At 34.8% G+C, this 14826-nt stretch overlaps 1 long non-coding RNA gene across 1 annotated transcript in view; it reads left to right on the top strand.

The window, feature by feature from the left end:
• The window catches only part of LOC141582627 (uncharacterized), a 47807-nt gene extending 33754 nt beyond the window's left edge, over positions 1–14053 (top strand). The window contains exon 4 of the long non-coding RNA XR_012515512.1: positions 13847–14053. This is a non-coding gene — a long non-coding RNA (uncharacterized LOC141582627). The remainder of the gene's footprint in view (positions 1–13846) is intronic.
• The last annotated feature ends 773 nt before the right edge of the window (positions 14054–14826 follow it).

Genomic DNA, 14826 nt, shown 5'->3' with positions numbered 1-14826 from the left:
TAAATTTGGACAAGTGAACTAAACTCTTTTAGCATAGTCCTTTTGTCTATATATTGATCTACGTATTTATGTAAAAATGCACAATTGTAAAAATACACAAATACATAGGGTATATATCTGTCAGGTCTCAGCTCAAGGACTATTTGACTATCTGAAGCCCTTCCTTAATGACCTAGAGTCCCTTTTTCACTCTGTATTTTATGTCTTCACTAAATTCGGTGTAGACCTTGGTCATAACAGCTGTAGTGCATTAATGCACTTATTGCTTTATATCTGTCTTTGCTTTTTATAGACTATTCTCACCTTATTAAGATGACTTCTTATTCATCTTTCTAACCCCAGATTCTAGTGTGCAACACATTTGATGTCTGAATAAACTCAGAGACAGGTAGTAGAAACAGTTTCCAGGTGAAAAGGAAACATTACATGTGTACTCAGGATGTATGTCATATATTCTCCTGATATTAAATAAAACAGACTGAAGAAAATAGACTAAGCTTGAAACTTCCTCAACTCTCTTAAAAAATATCATAGGCAATATGCCATTTACTCCTTTTCAATCAGTGATTACTTCCTACAGCTCTCTCCAGATGTATAAAATGACTGGTAAGCCAGTCTTATAGAGACTGCCAGAGTCAGCTCTCCAGATGGTACTAAATGTGTCAATGAAAATAGGCAAGTGGTAATGCTGCCTTCATTTTCATACACCTGATGAGCCAAAAGAATGAGAGAATGTCAACTTTTGCAATAGATGGGCCAAGTGCTGGGACAAGATGATTTTTGCCTTGAGGACTGCCAATCAATCACTAAAAATTTTATTCTACCTCAAGAGTTAACGCCTCAAGTATATTGTTAATAATGAGGAAATACACACCAAAGAAACTGATAAATTTAAAATAAGACAATATACATATGAAATGTATATTAATTTCAATAACCTGTGGACATTCATTTAAATGGTACACATTCAGCTACCGTTCAGGGCCTCAAGGTAAGGGCAGCCAGATTTAACCAAAGCAGAAGAAGAAAGATCTTGTGGCATCAGAATGTCACCTCTTTGAAGGTTCTTTTTCCCTCTTGCTTTGAAATCATAAACATATATTCAGTTATCATTTTTTATAGTCATAATATACCATCTGAGAATGCCTAACAATGAATTGCATAGTGGAGTTCTGGAGAGCTGACCATAACCCTGAGTTTCTTCTATACCCATTGTCTCCTGCTGGCCAGAAGTTGCCAGAAGTTGGTGTCTTGACTTGAATATTCTGAACTTAAAAGGCCATATTAAAATTGATATGTGGCTATCCAAACAAATTAGAGAAGGATTAGATAGTGGACGGAATTAAAAGATTGGCAGAAATAGATAAACAAGAGCCATGAGAAAGTGCACATTATGAATAAGAAGGAGCCAGGAGATAAAAAAAGAAATGTATAAAGTAGCCACAAGTAAAAACAGGGAAACAAGTGGAACAATAGAGTGACTAGTAAAGGAATTAATGGGCATTTGCCTACAATGGGACAACTGAAAGTTTCTGGGGAGACACAAAGAACTCCTTGAGGCCTTGAGATTTGATTGCTGAAGCAGCTTCCTGTACTTTCCCTCTTCTCCTGTAAACCTACGATAAACTCCCATCATACACAGAAATCTAAACATGTTTATTTTTTATCACTTGGAAGCAACTTAATAATGCAATGGGAAAGTGTAAAGAAGATGAATGTGTTTGTACAGGGCAGAATTTACAAGTCAATTTTTCTTTAGAATCTAACCAGGATAACAGCTCAAAACTTGTAATCCTCAGAATCATATTAATCTGTTCCAATTCTTTCATCTTACTGTTAATATACTGCTAAGTATAACTTTTCCCCAATCATGAGTCAATATTTTAAAACAGTACTTAGCTTAAGAGAAAAATGCCACTTAATAAGATAATATCATCTCTCTCAGGTATGTTAAAGTGCCCTCTTAGTTCATTAATGTAGATCAAAATAAGTACATTAAACTACAAGCCATAAAAAAGTTCAAACCCAAACACAAATGAAATAAAATGATTCTCTAACATACTTTCCCCAACCAGTATTTGATCTATAATACTCAGACTTCAACTGATTAATATTGTCTGCCATAAAACTGCCCATGATGGAAGCCAGAATATTTTAAGAAATACTTTTTTCGCTTCCCCTAGATTAACTCTTATACAGGGTTGAAAAGATATCCCTTAACCACTAGCTATGCACAGAACCACTTCTGTCCTATATGGTTGGTCAAAGTAGTCACAAAGCCTGCTCAGAGTCAAGGAATAGAGAAATAAACTCTATGTCTTGATGGGAGAGTGGACACATCACACTGCAGAAGATCACATAGGATGGGACATCTCTGGGAGTTTTATTTTTCAAGCAAGCTTTGAAATATTTCTAGTACTGCCACACAGTATGCAAAAAGTGGAGGTGCTATTTTTTGGGGGGGGTGTTAAATATAGACAAGAGGATGCAATCTATGAAATGTGGCTTAAATTTTCAACTGTAGTAATTGTTTGTTGCAGTTATTGTTTGCCTTATGTTTTCCTTGATGAAAGTGGCTAGGAAGACTTCCATTCTGAAAACTTTACCTTCTAAAAGCCCCATTTGGTGAATACTATTTCCACGATTACATAACTACATTTGATCTCTGGGTGTGAACAATGCATGTACTTAACTTCAGGTCGATTTGTCTCTCCTCTAAGGATGCACAAAAATTAGCTTTTAAAGGTTCCTATAAACTTTCACCAGACAATTTTGGATTAAAGGAGAAAAGCAAAAACCAAACAAAAATAGCCTTCAATATTCTAGATAAAGAAGCTCCTTTCAACTGTTTCCAAGGAGATCTCATCTGAAGCCTCCCTCTGTGCTTGACATGCATTGGCTCATATTCATCACTATTGACAGTCTCATATGTGTCACTGTCCAGCAAAAACCCTATCTGTTACTATTAATAATCTACCCTTTGCCATATTGATTAGGTGCTTATCTGAGCTTTACAGACAACAACCTCCCTGCTTGTCTCAGAAGCCTCATATTAGTCAGAATGGTACCCCTAACTCTTTACTCCCTACCTTCATGGCTTTAAGTACACACAGCTTTGACCTTAGATATTTTCTTTGTACCTCTGTCTTAGCACTCAAATCAAGACATTTTCTTGTACCTTGTGACAGTGTTAACTCTCAGACAACCACACTCTTGCTCCATGCATTCTATATCTGGTGGTTTCTGAAAGTCATTTGGGTATGGCTACTCTGCCTAAATTCAGACAGTAGAAAAGTCAGAGCCAAAGTGTGGGGCTTCTAAATAACATTCACGCAATAAATTTTAAAAGGACACACTCAGATATCCCATTTTCTACATGACCTAACTCCATTTCCTGATAACAGTAACAATAATTAAGTGGAACTGGCATAAAACTATTAGATCTAGTCCAGTAAATCAGTGCTGTGGTACACAAACTAGATATTAGGAGAGAAAGGAGAAGCTTGTTCCCAGTTTAGCTGTAAACCATGCTCAAATAATCAGATGCTACTGTAACTCCCTAGAGAGCTGGTGGGTTGAGCCCACTAGGAATTTATTTCATTGCCATGTCCACCTATAAAGCAGTTTATCCAAAAGAATGAGGCATACAAGCTCAATTTGAGAATGGCATCAACTTAGAAAAGGGACACAGTTATTCAATACATGCTTTATGTGAATTTCATGGCCTCACATTTGTATTCCAAAAAAACTGACTTCCAGAGAAAATAAGAGCTGTTTTTCACCAAAATCTCCATAAGATGTTGGGACCATGAAGTCCAGTATGAAGTGGCCACTCTGGTTGCTTAGATCTGCAACATATGTATCTAAGCACACCACAAAGGTGGGAGAAAGGGCTTCTCTTCTCCTAAGCTTAGAGAAGAATGGCCACACATGGAGACTCCTCAGCTTCAACAATAACTTTAGTTCTGGTGCAGCAAAGCAGCTTCAGTTCAATAGAATATTGTCATTACTCAGTTTCAGTTATTTTTATCCAGAGATTAGGACAATATTAGCAGCCTTAGAGTTGCTTTGAAGGATTGGGTGGACATTGTTTATTTTAGCAGCATATGTTACCTTAGAAATATGGACCAACAATGAGGGCAAAAAGGAAAATGTTTAAAGTTACACAAGAGGTCCCAAAATAATTGGTGGAACTTTGAGAGATGCTACAGTTTCCAGAGTAGAACTGAAGGAAGATACAGAAAACTACTGTTTGTCATTTTTAAGCTTAGTCAATATAGGTTTCTTCATAGAAATAATTAAAAAAAAAATCAAGATATGAATTAAAATGCAGAATTTAGAAAAGCCCCAGCAGAACATGGGAATAAATGTTAAACATTGGCTTCCCTAACCCTACACCTTTGCAATTTCTTCCCTGCCTACCTTTTCATCTTTCCTTATTTTATTTACACATATGAAGGATATTGGATGACGGAGACACTGACCTGTACCTTTGCAAAAAATAGATCCATTATATACATATAAAAAAGAGAAAACATAAAAACAAACACCATGCTTAAAATTAGAAGAAAATATTTCAGTAGCACATTCAGTTAAAGTTGCTGTTCTTATTTAGGATGCTATTATAGCTTCTTTGCTAGAATGTTGATTTCTAGAATTGTTCGCTGTTAGCAATTCACCATAAAATTCAAGAAGTGTGTCATATAAGATCTCATCAAATGTAACAGTTAATCAGATTCTTTTAATTCTCTGCATACATTTTCTCAAAATAACACATAGTATCCTTAAGAAAATGAGTTCTAAAATATGATCAAAGCAAAAATAACCTGTTTCTGATGGAAGTGCAAAGTCTCTAGCAAGTATCTTTCTAACTGGTATAAACAGAGACAAATAGGTTAATTTTGTTTATTGTTTTATTTTAGCAGCTCTCAGCCAGATCTCATTTACACTATTTTTTTTTTACCATAACTCTCTTTCAAATGGGTATTTCCTCAAGACAAAGAAAATTCATAACATAATTGACATGAGCATGTTATGTGAAATTGAATTATGTTAGCCAGCATTTCTCTAATTACCATTTTTTCATGGGCATCCATTTTTCAACAAAAATATTAGAAAAATAATTAATACCTTCAGGACAAGGACCTGAACTTTATGCAAATATAGATTAGAAAAGTCCAAATTATTTTTTAATGAGCTATATGTATTATGTCTTCCTATCTAGAGTTCATCTGGACCATGGCATTAAATAAGCTTAGAGTTAATTAAGCGTATTATAACTATTCCTGGCTTCTGCCATTATTAGTAGGAATCTGCCAGCTCAGAGGCACTCAGCAAACATGAAAATACTTTATCAACACCCCTCTCCAAAACACCTTGAAATATTTCAATCCTGTCTGTACTCTTGGGATAATTCTGGAAGCTCAAACCTATTGGACCCATTTTGAAATCCATTACTTTTCTATTTATATAAATATGAATTTCAGGAATAAAGGAGGCTTTCTTTGTAGATGTTTATTTGTATTAATAAGAGCTATAGTCAAACAATTGCTCTCAAGCACATGCACACATGAAGGTAGTCTATCTCTTGCTGCAGAGATATTGGCTCAGGCAGCAGATTAAATGAATAGATTTGCTTCATATTTTAGTGTGCTAAATTGAATACAAGTCATAATAGAAAATCTCAACATGCAAATGAAATCAGAAGAGCTTTTGTAATTTTCAGGAAGTGAATGACAGAATCACTCTTTCAGTTTAGAAAAAAAAAAAAAAGTGTCAGACCACTCATTAATAGCTGATCATATTTTGGCACCAGCCAAATTTGAATCTAAACCTACTCAGAGGATGTGTGTGTGTTAGAAGAGTGAACCCTGTTGGAGCAAGTCCTTTTAAAATCTACCCCAAATTTGAGAGACTGATTACTTACGTAAGATAATCCTATGGAGGTAGAGGACCAGTGCCGTGAATAGCAAGACAAAAGCAATAGACATTCATTTTCTATTAGGAACTCAGCAGGAAAAGGAAAAAACAGCAGAGTCAAGATGCATTTTCCATGGGGCTGGTTCAAATTCTATCATACACCCTAAGGCCATATTTCAACAGCTGTGGCAAAATTTTTTATAGGAGAATGATTTGACATTTGAAGAGTTATCTTCCCAGTCTCTTCCATGTAATTCTGTGATGAAACAACAAACTCAGGCACCCTAGAGAGGGCCTGGGATATCAAAAAAACCAATAGATTGCGGATTCAGACAAACCAGACTTTAAGTACAAGCATAGGCATTCACCACATGAGACAAATCAGTTAACTCTTCTCAGCCTTAGTTCTTTCTACAGAAAGAGAATTCATTACACAAACAGAGCCATTGAAGGCATGTACCCAGTAAATATTCTGAAACATAATAGGCATTCAATAATTATTTATTCACTCATCTCTTTTTCTTCAGATATTATCTTCACCCTGATTTCTATGCTGTTAGCTACTGTTAGAAAGCTTCAGGTTGCTTGATGCAATTTTGGCTTCAGTCTTGTATATTCTACTTTATCTCAAGGTGTTCATCACTTTGACCATATAGTATATCTTTTGAAATACCTCAAGACCTTCTCTCTCCACAACCTCACTCCTTTCTTCCTATATAGCTGGGGTAAGAACAGAATAATAGTCAAATGGAATTAATAAGAATAGGTTTTTGTGCCAGAAGGTGGAATTTCTGTTGGGAAGAATAAAGGAATCATAACAGTAGAGAGACCCAGGCAAACACACTCCTGTTTCTCATGAAATACTCTCCCTCTTAGAATTCCTTGTGGCTGATAGGTTTCTTATCCTATTGGAAAAGAAACACCCACAACTCTGGAGGAAGAGTCCAGGAAGAAGGAACTAAGAGACAGGATAGTGAGGCTCACACATTATTTAGGCCAAGGTAGTCCTCATGACACATATGAAGTACAGGTTTGTTCTCTGGAGTGCTGGACACATAAGCGCTTTAGAGCCAAATGAGTAATTATTCTTTTTCTTTTTGTGAAATGGTATCTGTGCAAATGGGACTCAAGTTGAGATGGTCAAGGAGGGTTACAACTGCTGTATGAGACAGGTAGAAATTTCAGAGTTTTGATTCTGTCCATATGCTGTCACTACTCTTCTGATAGTTATAGGAATGTAGCCCAGCTTTCTTGAGTTACATACAAAACAGCTTATAATGTTATAAAACATGATTTTATAACTTTACTAAAGCATAAAGATTTAGTACCTCATAAAGAAATTTTGAACTTGTTTTCCAAAAATGGGTATAAAATATTTGTTCAGATCATTTACAAGAACTCTCTTAGGTTACACTTTCAGATAATTATTTATATACATGAATTTTCGATGGGCCAGTATGGTCAGCTGAAAAACAGCCTCTCAAAATATTCACACCCTAATCTCTGGAATGTGTGGATGTTTTCTCACCTAGCTAAAGAAATGATGCAGATGTGATTTAAGTAAGGATCTTGAGGAGGGGAGATTATCTTACATTATATCATGGACCCTAAATCTAACCATCAGTGACCTTATACAGAGCAGACGGAGAGAGGTTATTACAGGAGATGATGTGAAGGTGCTGCTGACTTTGCAGGTGAAAGAAGGGGTCCTGGGTCAAGGCATGCATCTTCAGAAATGGAAAAGACAAGGGGTCGCTTTTTCCCAGAGAACCTCCCTAAGGAATACAGCCTTGCCTATGCCTTCATTTTGCCCCAGTCAAATCCACTTCGAGATTCTGTCCTCATATCTATAAAAGAATATATTTCTGTTTCAAGTGACTAAATCTGTGGTAATTTGCTACAGCAACCATGGGAAACCAATAAAGTGAGAAATATTCTAACCAAATAGAAACCGAGGGTTAAATAATTTATAATTTGAGTATGTGAACAGAAACTAAAGCATCTCCCAAAACCTGCAAACTTGATTAGGTGCTTTCACAACATAGCATAATTCTCTCTCACTGCATCCCTCACATATGGTGAAACTTAATTATTTAGTTATTTCTCTTCTCCAAAAACCAGAAAGTCCATGAGAGCCTGGTTTCATGCCTACCTTGCACATCTCTGTATCCCTAAAGTTGAGCATAGTAGCTGACACATAGCAGCATCAATAAACATTCATTGAAACAGTGAATATATGAATGAGAAAATGAGTGAATAAATACATTACTTAAGAATGGTGCCAAGCAAAGAGAAGCAAAGTGAGGCAACACAAGTAAAAGATCATTGCCTCACACACTTAAATTGTTGTCAGTGTAGGGAAGAAAGCCAATGGATTCAGGAGATTATTTCATGCTCTTCTTGATCATCTTTTGCTAATAATACAAATTTTTATATTATTTATAAAGTTTTAAACAGACCTTAAATTATCATAAAATGTAAGCATTTATAGATGAACACAGGATACAACATTTAAATATTTGAAAGCAATCTAATTCATTTTATAAATTGTGCTAATTTTATTTATTTATAAGTTGTGTTATTTAATTGCATGTAGCATTTCATTGTACTATATAATATAAATACTAATATTATACTGTTTATTGTATTATTATATGGTCTAAACAATGATTCTTAGTAATAAATTACAAATATAGTACTTTTGCTGTTTTATACAAGCCAATAATCAATAGCTGAATTCAACAAAGAATTTGTATTTTTATACTCCAAATGCTTTGCATAGCCCAACTGGTTGTACTTCAAACAACCTTCACTAAAGCTTTATTCTCTTTGACAGTCAGCACTTCTCTAAAACACACTCAAATACATAGAAATGGGAGGCTCTGGTGTGACAGCACCTACACCACCTGTGTGGTAGGGTTGTTTGTCCAGTGACTTGCGGCTTACCATTACTAATATTGCTCAGTAAAGAGGGCTAGGTGTTTCCCTCTTTCTAATATACATAAAAACCTTAGGTTTGTAAAAGTTTTTACTGTCACTAAATGCATTTCAATCAAAGCCAGTCTATGTATCCCAAGCTAAACACTTTCTTCAAACAGAAGTGCATATCCTGGAATCTTTTGCACCTGTTAATTTGAAAGCAAAATTTGGATCTGAAACTTCACTTTTTTTATATTTATCTAAGCAGTTCTTTGCAGCTGTTCAAACTAGTATGATAATATGAAAATCACGTATCATTTATTCAGGAGGGGAATTAACTTTTATAATAACACACATTTCAGAAATTTTTCATGTAGATAAACACTGTTTTTTACCCAGATTTAGATTCTCTTTGCAAAGATTTGTTCTGTGTCACTGAATTCTTCTTTCTCTACTTTGAGAGCTATATATGAATATGCAAATAAACGGAAGTAGTAGTCATTCATTGGAAAGCAATACTAATACTAATATTAATGCCATTCATATCCTACAAAGAACTTCTCAGAGTTAATATATTATATATAAAAGTATGCCTGCCTCAGTATAACTGAAGCTTAATTTGAAAATATTTCCAGTAAAATTTTAATTTTAAGTATTTTTAATACTCTTCAAACAGCAATTTTTAAAAATGTGAACAAATGCAATAGATATTATATATTATTAATGTATATTGAAAGATTTTATTTCTTTCTACTTTACTGTTGCTCAGTTTGCCTGGCATTCCTAAGAAGGAAATATGTTGCATCCTAATGTGTATTATAAAGATCTGCGAAAACAAATGAAATTGTATGTTTCAAATTATTTCAAGAGTTTTATAAACAAAAGTTTCATTTTTGATTGTTTAAGATAATCCTATTACATTTCCTTCATTCTAAAATGCATACATGCTTCATGTTTTGACATCCCTAGATATGTATGTAACTTAGATTTAGCAGTGTTTTGCAATTTGACAAGATTTTTTTTTCTTTTCTATTAATAATACATAATAATGGTACATGTAACAAATGATGTCATATTAGATTGATTAAATGTAGTCAATTATTTAGCATATGAAATAAAGCAACTATATATTTCATTTATCTTTTATTATGTCATTCAGTTTATAGAAAAAGCCATTATAAACTAATATTAAAAATTAAGAAATTATAATCTAGGATTATGTATTAAGAAATATCTTAAGTGTTGGATACTTCTTTGTGACGTGTAAGATTTACTTAAAAGAAGAAAGTAAAAGCATTTAAATATGAAAGATCTGTAGAGCAATATCAACTATGTATAGTTGTTACATCTGAAAAAAAAATTTCCTTATATTAGAGATGGAAAAATCTATTTGGCACTTTCCTTTTCTCACTGAAACAATTTTACAGATTAATATTTTCTCAGAGTTCTAAAAACTATATATTAGCATGTATCTAAGAAAAATGTCTGAAACTTATTTACAAAAGAAGTATGATTATTTTAACACCAGTAAGTATAAGAAAAGGTAAGCAGGCATCAATCTGTGTTGTAAGATTCTAGAAGATGATGGAAAATGCAAATTGGCCACAAATTTATAACTAATTCTCCCTGCCATAGTGCCTCAGATCCTCAATCCACCTGGTTGAGACATTGCTGTTGAAATGCTTTTTACATCTGAGATGGCTCATTCCTGAACTACTACTAGCCCTTAACATTCCATGATAAAATAGCCTAAAACAACTGTTAGCCATTCAAAGACTTCATGACTAAAACACCGAAAGCAATGGCAACAAAAGCCAAACTAGACAAATGGGATCTAATTAAACTAAAGAACTTCTGCATAGCAAAAGAAACTATCATCAGAGTGAACAGACAACCTACAGAATGGTAGAAAAATTTTGTAGTCTATCCATCTGACAAAGGGCGAATATCCAGAATTTACAAGGAACTTAAAGAAATTTTCAAGAAAAAAACAAACCCATCAAATAGTGGGCAAAGGACACGAACATACACTTCTCAAAAGAAGACATTTATACAGCCAACCAACATATGAAAAAAGCTCATCAACACTAGTCGTTGGAGAAATGCAAATCAAAGCCATAATGAGATACTGTCTTATACCAATTAGAATGATGATCATTAAAAAGTCAGGAAAAAATAGATACTGGAAAGGATGTGGAGAAATAGGGATACTTTTACACTCTTGGTGGGGGTATAAATTAATTCAACCATTGTGGAAGACAAAAACAAAAAAAACAACTCATTCAAAAGTAGGCAAAGGATATGAACAGACACTTTTCAAATGAAGACATATATGAGGCCAAGAAACATATGAAAAAATGCTCGTCATCACTGGTCATTAGAGAAATGCAAATCAAAACCACATTGAGATACCATCTCACGCCAGTTAGAATGGCAATCATTAAAAAATCCGGAGGCAACAGATGCTGGAGAGGATGTGGAGAAATAGGAACACTTTTACACTGTTGATGGGAGTGTAAATTAGCTCAACCATTGTGGAAGACAGTGTGTAGATTCCTCAAGGACTAGAAATAGAAATTCCATTTGACCCAGCAATCCCATTACTGGGTATATACCCAAGGAATTATAAATCTTTCTATTATAAAGACACATGCACACGAATGTTCATTGCAGCACTGTTTACAATAGCAAAGACCTGGAACCAACACAAATGTCCACTGATGATAGACTGGACAAGGAAAATGTGGCACAAATACACCATGCAATACTATGCAGCTATAAAAAAAAAACCATGAATTCATGTCCTTTGTAGGGACAAGGATGAATCTGGAAACCATTATTCTCAGCAAACTGACACAAAAACAGAAAACCAAACACTGCATGTTCTCACTCATAAGTGGGAGTTGAACAATGAGAACACATGGACACGGGGAGGGGAGCACTACACACTGGGGTCTGTTGGGGTGAAATGGTGGAGTGACGGAGGGTGGGGAGGTGGGGAGAGATAGCATGGGGAGAAATGTCAGATACAGGTGAAGGGGAGGAAGGCAGCAAATCACACTGCCATGTGTGTACCTATGCAACAATCTTGCATATTTTTCACGTTTTTCACAAAACATAAAATGCAATTAAAAAAAAAAAAAAAGATCACCAAGGCCAGGCATGGTGGCTCACAGCTGTAATCTCAGAAGGTTGGGCGGCCAAGGTGAGCAGATCACTTGAGCTCAGGAGTTCGAGACCAGCTTGGGCAATGCGGCAAAATCCCATCCATACAAAAAATACAAAAATTAGCCAGGTATGGTGGCACATGCCTATAGTCCCAGCTACTCAGGAGGCTGAAGCAGGAGAATTGCTGGAACCCAGGAGGTCAAGGCTACAGTGAGCCATGTTTGTGTCTCTGCATTCCAGCCCCAGGCAACAGAGTGAGAACCCTATCACTAAGAAAAATAATAATAATACATTTTCTTATCACTCTAATACATCATGATAATCAAGACCTCAATTATGTTTCTGTTAAGGCCATCATTTAACAGGAAGACAGACAAGAAAAGAATAAATTCTCATTAACACTATGTTACTGACAAATTTAAAAAGTGATTATTAACAAGCTTCCTATTTCCTTTATGGATAAAAGAAGAAATACAAGTCAATTTGGATTTGATTAAAAAAATGGTAAAAAAGCAATCATTTATTTTGAACACGAACTCTATAAAGTAAACGTATTTGTGCTGCTGAGTACTTCATATGTGTAGCTCTGCCAGATTTTAGTGGTCTTTAGTCTCAGTTTGGCACTCTAAAGTTCACACAGACTGTTTCAAAAGGAAATTTGCAAAACAAAGAAAGATCAAAGTACATTTAAATATGTGGCTGAGACTGAAGTATCTGTCAGTGGAAAAGATCTCCAAGATAGAAACTGTGATCTTTAAAAGACAGTTTCTGTTCATCAGCAAACCCAAACAAAACATTATTTTGTTCCAGAAGATGAAACCAACGCAGTTTGACAATTAGATTTGGATTATGGGCTTCCTAATTAATTTATGACTTCTAGCTTTGTATGGTAACTTTCCTAATCCATTTCTTGAAGAAGAATAACAACACACAATGAAAAGTCGAATTTATTAAGAGGCCAAAGTTACAAATGAGTGAGGACTTAGAATTCATCTAATGATACTATCTCATGTTACAGGCATGGAAACAAAGGCTTAGGGAGGGAAAGTGTCTTGCCAGAAAGATTACACAACCTTTCCTCTAAAAGGAGGGGACTCCACATCTCCATGCCCATTGCCAAGTTCTCTTTCCTCCAATATTAAAGCACAACAAAGAGGAACTGAATGTGAGTGAATGATTTACCATACATCATACTTGAGTTTTGGCAGCATTTCACTACTTCTTGAAGCCACAGTGATCTGAGTTACTAAAGACTGACAATACTATTTCAGTAAAGTTTATTGTTCATATGAAACCATTACAAAGTATGGTAGAGACAGAACAAATTTGATTTTGAAGTTGACTTTCTGTGCTTAGAGCATGTGATGAGGGAAAATGTTCTGACAGTTCAAGCTTACTCAAGCTTAATGACAGATCTAAATTGGAGCTTGGAGATAAAAGAAATTCTTTAGTGATGCCTCAGTTGTCATTGATTGCTATGAGCAATTTTAAAGCTATTCAAGATGAGAATTGCCAGCTTAGTTCTGAAAGGGGAGAAAGTGGTACATAAGATTAGAGGCTGGTACAAATGCTATCTTGGTTAAAAAGAGAGAGGACAGTTTAGTATCACACGCATAGGTGACAATCGTGACTACATATAGACATTTATCAGCAGGAAATGACTCAATGAATGTTTAGGGTAGTGTAAGCACCAGCTGTGCTGAGGAAAATGAAAATGAAAAGCAGCTTTCCTTATAAGGATCACCAGCAGCAACATGGCTGGGGAGGGAGGGGGAGGAAAGTGGTTGCTAAAGCTGAGAGATAATAAAAAATAATAATAAACTATCTTCATAAATTACAGGATATTGTCCTTCTGCTTGCTGAAAATCATGGAATTAAAAAGATATAGAGTTCATTTTGAGAAATTCAATTTCATCAAATGGAAAATGAAAGCATATCCAATCCTATATATATGCACTGAAGCCTTCATGCCCCATTTACACTACTTGTATCGAATCCTGTAATAAGTTTCTGCCTATTGAGTCCACATAAATGGTGGCCATCAAAATGTTCTATTTTTAACTGATCTTTTAAGTTGCTTTCTCTTTAGTACTTTTCCTGATAAAATATCCTAATCTCTTAAGACTGTTAATTAATTGATGTGCTTTCCCCTAAATAATAGTAACATTCATTTAAAGGTAGGAGCCAGAAAGAGAAAATTTCAGCAATCTTTGAGATTTTTTTTTGTTGCTGTTGACAAAAAGAGTTCTAACTACAGGTATGATAGAGGGCCCCAGGAAAAAATATAGCTCCAGTAGACATTTTCTACTGGAGTACACATCTCTTACCTGTTTATTCCCTGAATATATTGTGCATTCTCATACTCAGTTCCTTTTTTAAAAATGAAGTGTTAGTCTATATAAAAATGGCTTTTCCAAGATTATTCATCTAGTGTATATAGCTCATTCTCTAATTCTTAACTCCAGTATCACTTTAGTGACTGGAATCATGTCAGAGAGAAATAAACATTCTGCCTTTGTTTAGGACACACCTCCAACATAGCAGTATCAGATACAATTAGTTTATTCGTCAATTTCCTTCACTGTAAGAGCTGCCCTATGAAATATTATTTGTCTCTGTATCTGCCACAGGAGTTAATATATTGCCTAGGACATAGGAGATACTATAGAGTATTTGTTGAATAAATGAATAAAACTGGACTTTACCAATAGGATTATATATGTCTTTGCTTTCAATGGGAATTACAATAAAATATAAAATCCACCTACAGACAACCTTGCTGTTGAATTTTTCTTTTACATATATCACAGAACTATATAC

The sequence above is a fragment of the Saimiri boliviensis genome, chromosome 2, assembly GCF_048565385.1.
Source record: "Saimiri boliviensis isolate mSaiBol1 chromosome 2, mSaiBol1.pri, whole genome shotgun sequence".
NCBI lineage: Eukaryota > Metazoa > Chordata > Mammalia > Primates > Cebidae > Saimiri > Saimiri boliviensis.
This window is presented reverse-complemented; position numbering and strand designations above follow the sequence as displayed.